Raw genomic sequence first — 14,985 nt, 5'->3', positions numbered from 1 at the left:
TTTCCCCACTACTGCATATTGTAGTTTCTCATGAATTATCATCCTGTCTATTTCTTCCATGGTATATTGTATTGTTGGTTCACCATGGTGATACACAATAGGTTTCATAGGAATAGGTAAAACAGTCATGGTAGTCGGCTATTTTGAATCAGTAGCATTCAAAGTTGAAGGTTTCAATAGTTTGGCATAGTCTAGGGTTTGCATGGGATGTGTTGAAGGCAATGTAGGTTGCGCAGCCTCTTGTGGAGGTTGCATGGTGGCCGGAGAGGCCATGAATGGCCTGAAAGTTGTTCTCTCTCACTAGGTCAACAATCGCCTGAAGAGAGAAGCTCTAGGGTTTTGTAGCTACAAATTGAAATTAGAAGACAATGGTTGTGTGAAAAATGCAAAGATGCCGGTTTCCTTTACTGCCTGAGGAACTGTTTTTTTTTTTTTTTTTTTGAAATAATGAAGTTGGGGTCATGGGGGTGGGTTGGAAGATTTTGTATAATGTGTGTGAGCTTTTGTGTATTTTGTAAAAGATTAATAATTTTAAAAAATTATAATTCAGTCCCATTTTAACTTAATCACATTTTTAAGACAAGTTTGACCTTGGCTGATCAACTTATTCACCATTTCTAATTAGTGAACTTATTTGCCACCTTTGGTCAAATGATGTAAGGGTTATGGTGACCTTTATATCAAATTAAAGCTCCCCGGGTCTAGTTTCCAATTGTTCAAACCATTTGTTATTTGGACATTACAAGGAGTTATGAGTATTATACTGAAAGAAGTCTAGAAGGAAAACTAAATTAAGTTTTACTTTAAATATGAGGAACCATTTATAAAGGTCAAAATATGGCACTTAAGTTGCTTTTCTACAGAAACTGCTCAGGGAGGGACTTTTGAGATCTATTATATTATTACCCAATACAAAATTGAGGATATTTTGGATTTAAATTAAATCTTGGTCAAAGAGGGTCATAAAAGGGTCATATGTCAAAAGAGAACTCCAAGCAAAGCATAGTCATTTTTGTTGGCTAGATAAAAATGCCAAGAAGCTCTTTCGGTCCCTTGTTTTTGTGCATCTACTGAATGTGAAGATAAAGAGTGTTATGAGCTTCATGCAAATTGAGTTTTTACAAATAAACAGTGGCAACATTTGCAAGAACTGTAAATCGTCACTAGTTCTACTTCAATAATTTCAAGGATCTCTGAAAATGAAGTTTATCCAGAGGTAATTTTACTACTCAATCTTTCTATATTGCGTATAAATGAGTACAAAGAAGATGATTTGGAGTAGAAATCATAATATAATTAAGGTTTTGGATGAACCCTAAAAGTGGGTTTTGTGAAGGAGATTCAATAGTTGGTAGGGATGATGAATAGTGACTTGGTGCTATTGGGTAATTGATGTGGTATCTTAATGAATCCAAATGCATATTAAATTCTAAGAATGAAACCGATTAAGGACAAAAGTGAACCGAATGGGTGATTTGAGATTGTTGAAAGCTTGTGGTTAACTTGTGAGCCATAAATGAAAATTGACACATATGTTTGGACATGTTTTGATGTTTTTGAGATATCTAAATGTAGATATTGATTTTTTGGGGACATTTGAGCATTTTAACCAATTTGGAGCATCATAGTAGTATCTTGGAGCTTGAAGTTGAGGTAAGTTAAGACTTACTCTTCTTGAGGTGTTTTCTCTACATGTTTACAAATGAATTATGTATGAATGTGAGTCCGTACTTGTCGGGCAAGTGAGTGCGAGTCTCTCCATATTTTATAATTATATTGCATATAAAGTACCATTGATTTATAAATACATTGACATGAAAATTTAGCCATGAAGCTAATTGTTGGAGTGGTAGAAGTAAAATCTCATAAGTTTATGAAGGCTTTCATTAATGTTAAAGGAATGAAAAGGGATTTAAGTAAAGATTTTAAATTTGTCTTAATAAGGTATTGTGTCGAAAGTGCTATTTCATTTGAATAAATTATAGTCATCGGTATTTATGGTTTTTAGAACTAAATGGATTGAAAATAACACTTGTTGAATACTTTGTATTTTAAATTCTCATTTGATAAATTTATCTGTATATTGGAGAAAAGGTTTGCATTTGAATTTGGTCATGAATTGGATTGGCTATGAATGTCATGATTTGATATAAAAAGAAGATAGATATTTTCGCACTAGTCTTCTATGAATCTATATTTGAATATCAAATGTTTTGGGAGTTAATTATGTTCACCAAGATTGGCTTCGGATACATTCCGATTTTCGCTATGAAACTACACGTGCTGGTGTAGGCGTGGGCTCTGCTAATGGTAAAACGCTACGACAGAGTGCCTCCATGAGAGGGTACTATTGTGCTATAATAGCATGGCTGAGTCAATTTGTACGACACTACGATGAGACGACTTGAGCAAGTAGGGTGTATGATACTTGTCGCTAGGTTGATCACCTAGTTGACATTGGATCTTGTGTCGGTGTTGGTATAGTACTCCCAGTGAAAGGAAATAAAGGATTTGATTACATTTAGGCCTGAGGAGCCGGAAGTGATTTCAATTAATTCATTGAATTAATTTAAATCATGTTTGAGAAGAAACTCGTGTATTCATTATTTGATGTATTTAAGGTTGATTTGAAATGGTGTTTACACGTGACTTTTAAGTTCAAATATTGAAATTTTGATTTGATATAATTGTTTTCTATTTGTGATACTTGCATCCCAACAAAGTCTTATCCCAGCTTTGAGTTAAAGAGAGTCAATGATACTTATGGGTATTGTGATGGTGTACTCAACCCTCTTTTGGGCCCCTCTATTTTTCATATTTCAGGTTGAGGTGTGGCACGTGATAATCGGACAACGCTGGATGACTCTCTTCCCAAGGTATATGTTGAGCACCACTTCTATACCGTGGTGACTAACATGTTATTTTTTGTTTTCTGTAAGTCGGGAATTGTCCCAAGTGCTTAGTATTATTCTTTGATTTAGAGGCTCCATAGACAGATTATGCCGGGTTGTAATAACGGGAATGCACACAACATACATTAAAGGATTGTTATTTTGTTTCAGTTTTATTATTTATGTGAAAGGTTCCATGTACTATTTTATATTAAAAAAGGTTTCAAAATTTGATTTAAAAATTTATTTGATTCTCAAATGGCTTCCGTACTTGTTTCATGCATATTTTCGGGGTGCATCATATGGGTTTGGTTTGCTCGGGTCGGTTAGTGTGCCAGGTGCCGGTCACGTGGAATCGGAGCGTGACAACTTGGTATCAGAGCACTAGGTTATAAGTCGAGTCCTAGGGTGTCTATGGGGTTGTGTTAAGTAAAGTCTCTCTTATCGGTGTGTTGCCGGCCACACGTATATCGGGGAGGCTAAAGGGACATTTAGGATGTTTCACTTTTCTTCTCACTCTAGGTCGTGCGTTCGTTCCTGAGGTGAGAGATGCGATTATCTACCCGTATTGATTACCTGACAGGGTGGCACAGAGCTAACGAACACGAAATTCAAAGTTCAAGAAGTGACACTAGCTTCTTGGGAAATAGCCACGAAGTGTCATGTTGTTCAATAAAAAATAATGGGACTATTTATTATGGTCTAGAATTGGGTGAAATGATACAATCAGGAGTAAGGTTGCGATAAATGAGAATCAGAAATGAAATACTGAGAATTCGTGGAAACGAAGATGAGGTAATGATGACGGTTATTTGCCCGTATTGATTACCTGACATAATGATGGCAGCTAGTATTATCAAAATGATATTGAGAATTGCGAAAAATTGTAGTAAAAGATGTGAATAAGGACAACGCTATAGGATAAGGCCTTGAATTACGATTCAAATTGCAGATCAAGATATCAGAATGGGTAGTCATTGTGACGACCACCATTAGTGAGAATAAATTAAGGTATGTAGAAGAGGGTTACATTAATCCTAAGAGGGTAGTCATTGTGACGACCACCATTAGTGAGAATAAATTAAGGTATGTCGAAGAGGGTTACATTAGTCCTAAGAGGAATAAGAAGGTCGTACCTCAAATTGTCTTGATGAGACCATGGAGAAAATGACAAGTACCTAGATGATAAGGAAATGAGAGCCGAGTTCGTAGTAAGTACGTTATGCCATTTGAGAATGAGATGTGGATGGAAAAGTGATAAGCATGTAACAAGCAAGTTTCAGTAATGAAAATTAAAAAAAATAAAAATAAAGGGAAAACAAGACGAGAGCAAACAATCTTAGGTACGTGAAGAAATAGAATGAAACGGATGACCACAAGCTATGTGCATTGAAGTCATGAGTGAAGGATAAATGTGGAAACCTCGGGTGCTTGTTATGTGATGGAAGTGATGCTTGGGAACAATCAATATTCAATTATGCATGCAAAGGCATGTGGAAATGATATACGTAGACCCAAATAGGCAAATGGACCATGTACTAAAGCAAAAAGTTTAGGAGAAAGGTAAGTTTGTGGGTTACAGAAGTAATATGGCTTTTCACATGAATACAATTATCTTTGTATGACAAAGTTAAATTTGTGTAGTTGATTTGCCTAATTTTGCAATTTCAATCGACAAGAAAATTCTCTAAGGAGTTCTTATGTGTGTGTAGAGTTGTTAAAACTAGAGTTGATTGAATCCTTGCGATGCATGAGAAATAAATATATTAAGTGACATGGAATGATAATCTTAATTCACCTAGTCAAGGTACTATTGCTTCCCATAATTTTGCACGCTAAGTTACGTCATGAGTTAGTTGACGTAAGCTTGGAAACGAGATCATCTTTGAAATTATAAATGAGTTAAGGCGAATATTACTTGGAGGAGAAATGGGATTTTGCACAAATAAAAATGGGTTGTCTCCTTACCCGTCATACTTGCTTGAGCTATTTAACACGTGTCGTAAAGCGAGGACGAGATACGTGTTTAAAATGGCTAAGAATTAGCAAGTATAATCCTAACTAAGCAAGTATAGGTAACAAATAGGTGCATCACCTACTTGCTTATAAAGTAAAAACCATCAAATTTTCCAAATAAACAAAGAGAGGTCGGCCAAAATTGACTCCTTAAAGGGGCTTATCCATATCACCTCTCCCATTCATATTTTTCTGATTTTGAGAGCCTAAGAGAAGCCAAGAAATCTCCATCTACACAAGTCAGCCCTAAACCCTTAAGTAATTCTCTTCCTTTCTTCAATTCAAGTTGAAAGATTACCTCCAAACTTGAAGAATCCAAGTAAAGGAGACTGATTCTCCTCCTAGGCAAGTTGATGCCATTTGTCTGCCTTCAAGAACTTGAAGTAGGTAAGGAATCCTATCTTTTTCATGTATTTAGGCTTGTCTAAGTCCTAGCTAAGCTATTTGGTGAAGAACTTGTGAAGTAGGGGGTTGGAAATCAAGTTGGGGTTGTTGTGGTGCTAGATACTGTTTTGGAGTGATTCTTATGATGTTGTACGGCTAGAACATGTGAGTATTAATTTGAGTATGTTGTGGTTGAGCTTGTTTGATTCTTAGCTAAGTTGTGGGAGTAAGAACTTATGCAGAAACAACTTGAAAATCAGTTCTAGGTGGTTGTAGCTTGTTAGGTTGTTATGAGGTCGTTTTGTTATTGTATTATGGCTGAAATTTAGTAGGAGTAACTGGGTATATTGTTGTTATTATTGACATATTATTGAAAAAAAGAAAGGTGAACAGGTTTGAAAATATAGTATTATTAGACATGAACCGAGCTTGCCGCTAGACATATGGTTTGTGCTGGTTGTATTCTGTCTAGGTACTGGTTGTTGTTTAGGTTGTTGCTGCAATATAGGACATGGGAATGTAATGAAATCAGGGGAGATGCTGCTAGTTTTAATATAGAATAATCTTATCGTTTGTTGTACGACAGTTGAGTCTTTCGTAGCTTAACGATAGCGTCATTATTGTTGTTGTAGATTAAGGTGCAATGAGTTGAGTTCAATGTGGTTGATGGATAGATCGTTATAAGGTATGTAAAGGATATTCCCTTTCTTTTCTTGGCATCATTCTAGTTTCGGAGAGGATCCGAACAAGCTTATTGAAAGAAGAACTCAAATCTTTATTCAAGCATTAGTATATCACTAATAGCATATCATTGTGTGTCCCTTGTCGGGAGTACATCTCAATCTATACATTATTGTGATTGGCTGTTGAGATAGAAAACATATGCATATTAGAGTAGTTGTCTTCGAGGCTATATTACTCTTTCCTTCAAGGTTATGCTACTGTTGCCTTCGGGGCTACGTTACTGTTGCCTTCGGGGATATGTTACTCTTGCCTTCGAAGCGATGTTACTCTTGCCTTCTGGGATATCTAAAAATGGAGTTTATCAAGAGGTAATTTTACTATTTAATCTTTCTATATTGTGTATAAATGAGTACAAAGGAGATGTTTTGAAGCAGAAATCATGATATAATTAAGGTATTGGATGAACCCTAAAAGTGGGTTTTGTGAAGGAGATTGAGTAGTTGGTAGGATGATGAATAGTGACTTGTTGGTATTGGGTAATTTATGTAGTATCTTAATGATCCCAAATGCATGTTACATGCTTAAAATGAAACTGATTAAGGATAAAAGTCAACCGAATGGGCGATTTGAGATTGTTGAAAGCTTGTCGGTAACTTGTGAGATGTAAATGAAAATTGACAGAGATGTTTTGATGTGTTTGATTTATCTAAATGTAGATATCGACTGTTGGCGATGTTTGAGCATTTTAACCAATTTGGAACGTCGTAGTAATATCTTGGAGCTTGAAGTTGAGGTAAGTTAAGACTTGCTCTTCTTGAGGTGTTTGGTCTACATGTTTACAAATGAATTATGTATAAATGTGAGTCCGTTCTTGGCGGGGACAGCGAGTGCGAGTCTCTCCAACAACAACAACAACAACAACAGCCCAGTGAAATCCCACATCTTGGGGTCTGGGGAGGGTATAATGTACGCAGACCTTACTCCTACCAAGGTAGGATGGCTGTTTCCGAGAGACCCTCGGCTCAATAGAAGCATAAAAAGGGGGTCAGATAAGGTTAAAAGATTTAGAACGATATTGCAATGAAATAATGCAAGTCTCTCCATATTTTATAATTATATTGCATATAAAGTACCATTGATTTATAAACAATACATTGACATGGAAATATAGCGATGAAGCTAATTGTTGAAGTGGCAGAAGTAAAATCTCATAAGTTTATGAAGGCTTGCATTTATGCTAAAGGAATGGAAAGGAATTTAAGTAAAGATTTTAAATTTGTCTTAGATAAAGTATTGTGTCGAAAGTGCTATTTCTTTTGAATAAATTATATTCATTGGTATTTATACTTTTAAGAACTAAATGGATTGAAAATAACACTTGTTGAATACTAAGTATTTTAAATTCTCATTTGATAATATTTTTTTAGTATATTTGAGAAAATTTCCTGTGCTTTGATTATTCTATGTTATCTGTGTCGCTTGCGTTACTTCATTTCCATATCGCTTTGAATCTCTTAGCCGTATCTGACCTCTTTTTATGTTTTTATTGAGTCGAGGGTCTCTCGGAAACAGCCATCCTACCTTGGTAGGAGTAAGGTCTGCGTACACTCTACCCTCCCCAGACCTCACGTTGTGGGATTTCACTGGGTTGTTGTTGTTGTATTTGAGAAAAGGTTTATATTTGATTATGTTCAAAATGAGTTGGATTGGCTATGAATGCCATGATTTGATGTAAAAATAAAAAAGATCTTTTCGAGCTAATATGCTATGAATCTCTATCTGAATACCAAATATTTTGGGAGATACTTGTGATCACCGAGATTGGCTTCAGATACATTCTGATTATCGCCATGAAACTACACTTTCCGGTGTAGGCATGGGCTCTACCTAATGGTAAAGCGCTACGCAGAGTGCCCCCATGAGAGGGTACTGTTGTGCTATAATAGCATGACTGAGTCAATTCGTACGGCACTACGATGAGACGACCTAAGAAAGTACGGTGTACGATACTTGTTGCCAGGTTGATCACCTAGTTGACCTTGGATCTTGTGTTGGTGTTGGTGTAGTGATCCCGGTGAAAGGTAATAAAGGATTTGATTACATTTAGGCCTAAGGAGCCAAAAGTGATTTCAAATGATTCACTGAATTAATTTAAATCAGGTTTGAGAAGATTCTCGTGTATTCATTATTTAATGTTTTTTAGGTTGATGTGAAATAGAGTTTACACATGACTTTCAATTTCAAATATTGAAATTGTGATTTGATATAAATGTTTTCTATTAGTGATACTTGCATTGATTTCCCAATAAAATCTTGTCCCAGCTTTGAGTTGGAGAGAGTCAATGATACTTACTAGTACTGTGACGGTGTACTCGCCCTCTTTTGGGGCCCTCTATTTTTCATATTTCAGGTTGAGGTGTGGCACGTGATAATCGGACAAGGCTAGGATGACTCTCTTCCCAAGGTATATGTTGGATACCGCTTCTATCCCGTGGTGACTAACATGTTGTTTCTTGTTTTTTTAGAGCCGGGAATTTTCCCAAGCGCTTAGTATTATTCTTTGGTTTAGAGTCTCCATAGACTGGTTATGTCGAGTTGTAATAATAGGAGTGTACACAACATACATGAAAGGATTGTTATTTTGTTTCAGTTTTATTATTTATGTGAAAGGTTTCATGTACTATTTTATATTAAAAAAAGGCTTTAAAATTTGATTTAAAAATGTATTTGATTCTCAAATGGCTTCTAGTACTTGTTTCAAGCATATTGTCAATTTGCATCATATGGGTTTGGTTCGCTCGGGTCGGGTAGTGTGCCGGGTGTGTTGAGAAATATAGCAGCGAATTTACTTAAGTGTAAAGGGTAGATTAATCATTTGACTGTGAGTTAGTTAATTGTATAATTAGTCAGTAAAGTCACATAGTTAGTTAAGTAGTTACAAACTACTCAGTGTATACAGTGTATATAAGGATGATATATCCTTCTTTTCCATTCACGCAACAATATCAATTTTACTTTTTCTTCTTCTTCAATATCTCTCTTTCTTCTTCACCTTGAATTAGGGTTCTTCCTCCTCTCAATCCATATCATTTCATGGTATTAGAGCTGTAGAGCTAATAATCCTAGCTAATCACGGTTCAATTATATTCTGCACAAACTCTGTTAATTGAAAAGTTACTCGAGAAGCTTACTTTTCTCTTATCTCCAAATTCCAACAATATGGAGAATGCTTGATTACTAAAAATGCTTGATTACTAACTTGTTTAGGATATTTCTTATGATAGGACATGGAACAGATAGAGGAGACTCAAAAGTACTGAATCCGGAAAAAAAAAGAAGAAGCAAGAATAACTAACGAAGACAAGAATAGTTCATGCACTAAAGTGAACCAATTCTAGTCACCGTAGTGAATTGTTGGTAATTTCAGGATGCGATAACTTCTAACACAGAAGATTCAAATAATGGGTTATATCCCCATTAAATTTGTTTTCTAATCAATAAAGCTTCCGAAATGGCTGTATGCTTCTACATCTCTTTTCTATGTAGTATATACTAGTGTCTATTTGCGGATGTTCATTTATTCTCCTAGACCAATATTTGGTGGTACTGTTCAACAAAATGACTTCGAGGTTGCATTATTTTTTTCTTCCCCAATTTGAATTTATCCTTTTAACATGAACATGTGATTTTTTCTATTTCAGCCAAGAGGTAGCATGCTTGATGTTCAAATTTTCACTTGCCTGATGTAGGTTACTAAATTCAAGTTAATTAAATAATTCAAAATTTTCTACATCAATAACTTGTAAGTTGACCTATTCTTATGACCTACTTTAAGTTTTATGTTCAACACATCCTTGTCAATGAAGCATGTATTGACTAAATCCATGTGATTATGCACAGGTAGGTGAATCTTAATGCTTTCAAAGGACTTGCACAAACAGACACACTCAAAATGGATTATTTGTAATCAAGAGGTATTAGTTTCTATTGGTCAAGCATGTGTACCAAGGTTCCAATGCTTTTTATAAAAGCCTGATGCAGATAACATTCATTTTTCCTGAAGTGGATGGGGTCAAAGATCTGCAACTTGAAATTGTTGCTGGTGCTGCGGTTAAAGGGTATGTCCACCGAATCAATTTACTGTTAGTGTGTAAATTGTTGAATTCTAAGTGATTCGCTTGAGCTTTTTCTGTCCTTTGTATTCAATTTAAGCAAATAAATAATTATACTAGTAATATGTTCAAGCTGGAATTCGAACATGAATAGATTAATTGGTTAGTAAGCTTTATACCATCTATGACATAATAAGTATTTGTAAATCAATTTAGTGATATCTTTTATTGTTAATTTGAAAGAAACATGGATTACTGACTTCTTCCAATTTTTCCTCAGCATTGCATTCTGCTTATCAGGGACATTTAGACTTGCATTTCCTTGTTAATTAAAATATAGCCAGATTATCCAATTAGTGGAATCCTCCTCTGCCTTGTAGTTTTAGAACCTTTTCTGGCGTGGAGTCTAGAATTTATCCTACTGATCCTATCGAAACACAAACTTTTTGACTATTTATTGGCTGCATCAGTTCGATCAAATGATTTTTGCTCCAATGGTTTAGTTAGTGATTAAATTAATAATTTGTTTTGCAAATAAAGTAGCTAGTAGTAGTTCTGTCACTAAACTAACATTAACTTGTTCTTTTAACAGATTGAACCATTTGAAGTCTGAAGAGTGTGTCCTTGAAGATGGTGCAGAGCAAGTTAAAGCATATATGTTCTTATTTTGGTAGGCTGGTTTAAAGATGTTGCGTTTGTACATACACTACAATTTTTTATTGTCTTTCCAGGAGTTGATAAGGTTAATGTTATACAATTTCGATGGATATATTTTCTAATTGTGATCCTTTATTTCTTTGTAATTGACAGTGAAATTTTATATTAGTATTGATTATTTGATTTCTTTTGCGATGCGGGTGTGTATATATATGGGCCGATGGATGTGTCGAATCATATGAAATAATATACCTATTCAATAATCACAGGCAAAAATATAAATTTGTAATTATAATTAAGATTTCACATTGGCGAAGGGAAGTGTGGTCGTTACAAATTTTTAACGACGAGATTATCAAATACTTAAATAGTCATTAGCATAGGGAAATTTGATAAATAGCAAAGGGAAAATTGGTCATTGAAAAGGAATAATGACCGGAAGTTTTGTTGTCTTTAAAGGATCTTTAACGACCGGATATTATCCGGTCGTTGACTTTTAGCGACAGAGCTTTTAGTGACGGTCGATGACCGGAATTTCCCGGTCGCTATTGACAAATAGCGACCGGAATAAGACTCTCAAAGACCAAATTTCCCCTTGCTAAAGATCCTTTTTCTTGTAGTGTAGCTCAGTTGATCGGATAGAGATCAGACGCCACGTGCTTATGTGGTGGTTACATGTCAGTTATACTAAGGCTCTATCATTTAAAATGTTGTACTCATGTTATATTATATTCATGCCAGATGTTACCCATGTTCATGTTCGGCTTACAGTTTCAGTTCTTATTATTTCATGTGCCATGTTTATTCATTTAGTTGCTTTACATAAAAGTACAATTCAAGTGTACTTACGTCCCTATTGCCCGGGGCCTACATTTCACAATGCAGGTACTGATTTATAGGACGAAGGATCTGTTCGCTAGGATTCTCTCATATCAGCTATTGGTGAGCCCCACTTCATTCGGGGTGTTATTTATTTCATGTTCATGTCATGTTAGGTAATAGAGGTATGCTATGGTCCTTGTACCATTAAAACAATTTAGTATTCAGATTCATGATTTAGAGGTTTCATAGACTAGTCTAGCATGTTATATCAGATGTTCGGTGTTGTATAGCCAGTGTTGGCTCTGTAATTATCATGTTTTCAGACTAATTTGTACATTTTCAGTATTATTATGATGTCAAGTGTTTTATTTAGACTTTTCATATTTTAGCCTATATTCTATATTAATACCTGCCCCACGATGATTCAGCAAGTCATGTGGTTCGCTCGGTGACTTACAGCAAGGCACTGAGTGTTGTGTTATGCCTAGGCCATGGTTCGAGGCTTGACAAAACTTGGTATCAGAGCCTTAGGTTTAAGTGTCTCGGGGAGTCTATGAAACCGTGTCCAGTGGGGTCACTGTTATGTGTGAGCGCGCGTCACACATGTAAACAGTTAACCACCAAGACATTTAGGATAGTCCCACTTCTTTCATACTATGGATCATGCAATTAGAGCTATGCCTTCCAGAATTCTTGTAACTCAGGCATATTACATATTTCAGAAAATGCCTACCAAAAAAAAACAGTCAGCTACAAGCAAGAGGGTTGCTGCTAATGCTACCCCGGAGGTAGACTCTCAGGCTCAGGGAGTTGCATCGGGATAAGCACCCCCGACTGCATCCCTACCTACTGGTAGGCGTGCGAAGGTTCGTAATACAGTCCCGTTGCCGCTCAGTTCCACAAATATAGATGTCAGGGGAGCTATCCAGTTGCTCACCCACATTGTTGCTACTCAAGTCTAGCGTCAGGAAACGACTCCAAGTGTAGGTACTAATGAGGGGTTGTCTACTTCCAGGACCCAGATGTTCATTCGTATAAAGCCTCCAGTGTTCATAGGGTCCAATAAGAAGCAGGATCTGAAATTTTTTATTGATGAGGTTCAGAAATTTTTTCATGTTATGCATGCTACTGAGATAGAGGCGGCAGAGTTGATAGCTTATCAGTTGAAGAACGTTGCTAACATTTGGTATGAGTCGTGGGAACAATCTCGAGGGGAAGATGCACCTTATGTGACTTGGGATGAGTTCACAGATGCATTCATCGAGCACTTCCTAACCCTAGAAGTCAGGGAGGTTAAGGCCCTAGAGTTCGAGAGGCTCAAGCAGAACAACATGAGTGTGAATAAGTACTACCACAAATTTGTTTCTTTGGCTAAGTATACTCCGTACATGGTTGCCAATATGAGGGCCAGAGTTAGGCACTTTGTGTTGGGTCTTATACCCGACTTGTACGGTGATGCTAATATCGCTACCCAGAATAAAAACATGACTATTAGCAAGATAGTTTCTTTTGTACAAAGTAATGATGACAGAATGAAAGAAGAAGAGGCATTGCAAAAAGAGAAGGACAGGGATCACTACAGTTAATTTCACCCATAGGGGATCTCAGGGAGGTAGAGGCAGACAATTTTTGTCACGCCCCAAACCATGGCCTGGGCGTAACACGACATTCGGTGCCTGACTGCATGTGACCAAGCGAACCATATGGCTTGCTGAATCAACATGATACATAAACATGAGCGGAATATAACATGAAACATGATGAGCCTTAATAAAATATGAGAATTCATAATATTTAATAAAATACTTGTATAAAATGTGAATGTAGAAATATCATAACCTGAGCCAAAGATGGCTATGCAACTTCGAGTATCTAACATAACTGACTATCTAGTCTATGAAACCTCTATCATGAATCTGAACTGTAAAACATAATTGCTGGGACAAGGCCCCCAGCATACCTTAACTTGCTAAACATGACATGGCAATAAATAAGGATAACACCCCGAATAAGATGAGGCTTACCAACAAGCTGATACGAGCAAATCCTACTAAGCAGATGTGCCATCCTATAAGCCCGTACCAGCATTGTGAAATGTAGGCCCCCGGGAAATAGAAAGGTGACATCAGCACATTAAATGTACTGGTATGTAAAACAACTGAATGAAATAGAAATAACACATGAAATAACATGATAAGGGCTAAAACTGAAACTGAAACCTGATCATGAGCATGAACATGAATACATAGATACATAACATGAGAAAAGTATCTATGGGAGATCATTACTATAACCGACATGTAACCAGCACGTTAGTATGTGGCGTCTGATCTTTGCCCGACCAGCTAAGCCATCTCGTACCTTGTCGGTGTACAAGACGTAAACATGAACATGAATGGATCCAAAATCCCTCAATGGGGAATATATGAAGGAATCATCCTACTAGGTGGAGTGATCCTTATTCTACGTTGGCATACGTAGCTTTAGGTATAAAACCTTCTCGATAATCTGTACAACTCCCAAATTACATGAACATGGATATAATTGGCTTAGTAGCCCATGAATTATATAACTTGCTTGTAAACATGATGTTTGCTTATATTATAACATGAAGGTGATATATATAAGTACAACTTGTATGAAAACATGTAGGATTTTCAAGAAAATAAACATAATGTTTCATATTTTGCAAGTAAGAACCCATAGAATACAAAGTATGGACTTCGCGCAGATTGAATAGTGTTTAGTAAAACGGACATAACTTCTAGCACACACCTATGTTTGACCTCCATAATATATGGTTGGAAAGTTATTTCAAACACCTACAACTTTAATGTTTTGAGTTTTCTCCAATTCCTAACGATAGTACCCGAAAAATGGCCATATGTACAGACTGTCTCATACTTAGACGAATTTAGAAGGCCTTAAGAACTTCACTTTTTTATTTGACTTCAAAACGAATGTTTATCACTCGAGTTTATCCCGAATGGATTCATATAGCTAACATATCATCGTTATAATATTTTCATACATTCACACCTAACTCGAATTTACAGGATGTTACATTATCCCCTCTTAGGATCATTCATCCTCGGATGATGGGTCATGGTTAAGAATGGGACTGGACATGGCCTGAATACATATGTGTGAAGAAAACATGACATGAAACATGGGGACTGAGTTGGCATGACATGGTTACATGGAAACATAAATACTGAATATGTGAACGTGAACGTGAAGCATAAGGCATGAATACGTAAGGGACATGACATGGATATGGAGGTTAGTTACCTTGAGCATTCTCTGCCGGTTCCTCAAATAAGTACAGATACTTGGATTTCATATCTGCTTCGGCTTCCCATGTAGCTTCTTCAACTTTCTGACTCTTCCATAAAACTTTTACTGAGGCAATTTCCTTA

The 14,985-nt window shown here is 36.2% G+C and overlaps 1 long non-coding RNA gene across 9 annotated transcripts; it reads left to right on the top strand.

Moving 5' to 3' along the window:
- The first annotated feature begins 817 nt into the window (after positions 1–817).
- Positions 818–11,911, top strand: LOC132621149 (uncharacterized). 9 transcript variants are annotated; one of them, XR_009575437.1, is made up of 9 exons: positions 822–1,216; positions 1,576–1,653; positions 2,824–2,876; positions 5,924–5,976; positions 6,692–8,439; positions 9,677–9,777; positions 9,876–10,093; positions 10,680–10,757; positions 11,630–11,911. It is a non-coding gene; the product is annotated as an uncharacterized LOC132621149 (long non-coding RNA). The 9 variants fall into 9 exon arrangements; XR_009575434.1 differs by lacking the exon at positions 11,630–11,911 and having other exon boundaries at positions 823–1,216; positions 9,876–9,949; positions 10,039–10,093; positions 10,680–10,927; XR_009575438.1 differs by lacking the exon at positions 11,630–11,911 and having other exon boundaries at positions 834–1,216; positions 6,692–6,768; positions 7,996–8,439; positions 10,680–10,927.
- Positions 11,912–14,985: the final 3,074 nt, after the last annotated feature.

The sequence above is a fragment of the Lycium barbarum genome, chromosome 12 (assembly GCF_019175385.1).
Source record: "Lycium barbarum isolate Lr01 chromosome 12, ASM1917538v2, whole genome shotgun sequence".
Lineage (NCBI taxonomy): Eukaryota > Viridiplantae > Streptophyta > Magnoliopsida > Solanales > Solanaceae > Lycium > Lycium barbarum.
Note: the sequence above shows the minus strand (reverse complement) of the source record. Positions and strands in the feature narration are given on the sequence as shown.